Source organism: Mastomys coucha, unplaced genomic scaffold (assembly GCF_008632895.1).
Source record: "Mastomys coucha isolate ucsf_1 unplaced genomic scaffold, UCSF_Mcou_1 pScaffold7, whole genome shotgun sequence".
NCBI classification, from domain to species: domain Eukaryota; kingdom Metazoa; phylum Chordata; class Mammalia; order Rodentia; family Muridae; genus Mastomys; species Mastomys coucha.
The window spans coordinates 51,503,238-51,507,127 of NW_022196913.1; positions in this window are offsets into that span (position 1 = coordinate 51,503,238).

A 3,890-nucleotide genomic window follows, 5' to 3' on the forward strand; every position below is an offset into this window, starting at 1 on the left:
ATTCATCTCAGAAAAAGAGTAACTTATAAAGTCCTCTTCTTCAAAATTGATACAATAGTTATAAATATAAAGCAAAGCATTCAATCTCACTCTTTGTTGTTCCCTTACAACCACCTCCGAAATTGTCTATGTTTCTTTTGGCTGTATAAATAATTTTGAAATATGTAAGCTGTTCTGAAAACCATAGTATAGTGTAAAAACATCAGATAAACGAACCTACTAGTAGAGAGGCTGAGATAGGAGAAGCATGTTTTCAAGACCATTATGTGGTACACAGCAAGACACTGTCATGTACAAACAAGCAGAAAGTGTATATGGATTGTACAATATTGGACTTATTTCTCCAATTACCAAATTAGAGAGACTACTGGATGACAGCCAACAAATTTCTAATTCCTCATATTTTTTAATTTCAATCGATTAGGATATGTTGGTAATATTAATTTTCATATTAATAGATATTAAGGAAAAGTGATTGTTACTTCCTGTTATTTTTGTTGTTAGAGGTAGAATTATGTTTTCGTGGGTTTGTTGACAGATTACTTTCTTGCTTCTTCTAGGGTGTAGTTTTGCTCCTTAAGTTGGTGTTTTCCATCTATTTCCATCTATTTCCATCCTTTGTAGGGCTGGATTTGTGGAAAGATATTGTGTAAACTTGGTTTTGTCATGAAATATCTTGTTTTTTCCATCTATGGTAATTGAGAGTTTTTCTGGGTATGGTAGCCTGGGCTGGCATTTTTGTTCTTGTAGGGTCTGTATGACATCTGCCCAGGATCTTCTAGGTTTCATAGTCTTGGGTGAGAAGTCTGCCTTTATATGTTACTTGACCTTTTTCCTTTACTGCTTTTAAAATTCTTTCTTTGTTTAGTGCATTTGGTGTTTTGATTATTATGTGATGGGAGGAATTTCTTTTGTGGTCCAGTCTACTTGGAGTTCTGTAGGCTTCTTGCATGTTCATGGGCATCTCTTTCTTTAGGTTAGGGAAGTTTTCTCCTATAATTTTGTTGGAGATATTTATTGGCTCTTTAAGTTGGGAATCTTCACTCTCTTCTATACCTATTATCCTTAGGTTTTGTAAGATTAAGTTTTCAAACTGTACTGTGGTAATTTAGCCATTAGTTAAACTCAGTGGGAGACAGACTCCCAGAACCAAAAAACAATGGGAGTCCAGCAGCTCCCAGAACCCAGAAACAAGGGAACCAAGACGACCTGGCCCAGAACCCAGAAACAAACTGGCCTAAAACAATTGCCAGGTGGCTAGCCCGCCCCTGGACCCTAGCACGAGCCAGCACCAATCAGAAACCACCCCATACCTTCCCCTTACCCCAGTCTTCCCTTTTGCCCCAGCAACTATACAGGAATAAAAAGCTGCCTAAGACCTTGCTCGGGGCCAGACTCCTCTACCCTTTCGAGGGATATGATTCTCACTCCAGCTGGCTGGAATAAAATTAGCCTCTTACAGATTGCATCAAGTCCCTGTCTTGGTGGTATGTGGGGTCGTCACTCCCGGGATTTGAGTGTGGGGGTCCCTCCGGGAATCTCACAGTTTGGCCTTCTCATTGTGTCCTGGCTTTCCTGGATGTTCTGGGTTAGGAGCTTTTGCTTTTTGTGTTTTCTTTGAATGTCGTGTCAATGTTTTTAAATGGTATCTTCTGCCCCTGAGATTCTCTCTTCTATCTCTTGTATTCTGTTGGTGATGCTTGCATTTATGACTCCTGATCTCTTTCCTGGTTTTTCTCACTCCAGAGTTGTCTCCCTTTGTGATTTCTTTATTGTTTCTAGTTCCATTTTTAGATCCTGGATGATTTTGTTCATTTCTTTCGTCTGTTTGGTTGTGTTTACCTGTAATTCTTTAACGGATTTTTGTGTTTCCTCTTTAAGGGCTTCTAGCTATTTACCTGTGTTCTGCATTTCTTTGAGTTATTTATGTCCTTCTTAAAGTCCTCTATCATCATCATGAGAAGTAATTTTAGATCTGAATCGCTTTTCTGATGTGATGGTGTGACTAGGACTTGCTATGGTGGGAGAATTGGGTTCCGATGATGCCAAGGAACCTTGGTTTCTGTTGCTTATGTTCTTACACTTACCTCCCGCCATCTGGTTATCTCTAGTGCTACCTGCCCTTGCTAAATCTGACTGGAGCCTGTCCTTCCTGTGATCCTGGTTGTGTCAGAACTCCTCAGAGTCAAGCTGTCTCTGTGATCTTGTGATCCTGGGAGTGTTAGAGTGCCTGGGAGTGGAACCTCCTCTAGGTATTATGGGACTCACTGCAGAGTTTGCACCCAAGATCTCCTCAGGACACTGTTTGCTCTGACAGACTTGAAGGAACCAGTGTCACTGGTCTGGCAGAGTTCCTGCGTTCCTGGGTCCCACTGGTCCCAGTTACTCCCTCTGTTTGGACAGATGTGTCCTCCTCATCTCTGATTCTATGATCCTGGGTATGTTAGAGCACCTGGGAGTGGAGCTTCCTCTGGGTGTTGTGGGACTGGCTCCAGAGTTTGCACCCAAGGTCTGTTCAGGACACCAGCCCAGCCCAGAAGCTGCTGGTTTCTTCTTAATCAGCACTAATTTCTTAGCTCCAGCTAACTAGCACCGATTGTCCCAGTAGTCTCTTTTTCCTCTTGACTCAAAAGCCAGAGTCAAATGACCACCACCTCCTGTGTTTCTGCTGCTTGCTGGGGCTGGAACATGGCCCCTTGTTATATTACATTATCACCAGCTTTCTGTTTTCCAACTCCTTCACTGTCTACGCTTAGCTGTCCTGAACTTGCTCTGTAGATTGACTTTGAACTCAAGAGATCTGCATGCCTGTCTCATGGGATTAAAGGTATATACCACCATGCTTGGATCTAAATTAAGCTGGGTAGGATCTTGTCCCAAAGTCCTGCTCCCTTAATCTGCTATCTCCTAGAACCATTTCACTTCCTGGTGACCATTTAATTCTCGAACCATATATTTTATATTTTTTCTTTCTCAGCTTGCTATGCTTGTTTAAAATACTCTTCATGAGACCAGAACCAGAGAACAAAGTCTCTGCTGGGCTTTTTTGAGACTTCCTTTGTCAATGCAATTAATATGAATCTCTTCACCTTAGCCTTAGGCAGACTTTCAGACAAGGGCAAAAAGTAGCCACATTCTTCACCAAAATACCACAAAAACATCTTGAGGCCACATACGGAAATCCTCCACTGAAACCTCTTGGGCCAGGTCCACACAATTCTCAGCAACATAGTCTTCCATATTCCTACTAGCATAGCCCATTAAGCCCCATTTAAAGTGTTCCACTGCTTTCCAAATCCAAAGTCCTAAAATCCACATTCTTCCAAACAAAAGCGTGTTGAGAAATGAGCTTTTACAGCATGCATGATGCCCTGGGTTTGAGCTCGAGCACCCGAAACACAGGAGGTGGTGGGACATGCCCATAATTCCAGTACTTGGCAGGTGGAGGCAGGAGAAGTTCAAGACCATCCTTGGCTACACACTGAGTTTGGAGCCAGCCTGGGGTACATGAGACCTTGTTTCAAACACAAAATAAGTAGTGTAAGATGATGCTAATTGTCACATTGAACCAATAACCTAAGGATAATTCACTAATATACTACATTGGTTATAAATGTATATAACACAGCACACACAAGGACTAGCAGAAAATGTGGGTAAATTGGTATATCCTGTCAAGGAAGCCCTGAGACCAAGTGGTAGGGAAGTTAGCTTTTACATCCTCATTACTGGGCAGTTTCTCTCAGTTTGGCAGTTGTTGTAGCTCAATATTCTAACTCTGGTGTTAACTATGCAGGCTTGTCTTATTTGCAGTTAACCACAGGCTGCATAGATTATGCAGATTCAGTGAGGGAAAGTTAGTTTAACCAATCGCATAGACCTGTAGCTTT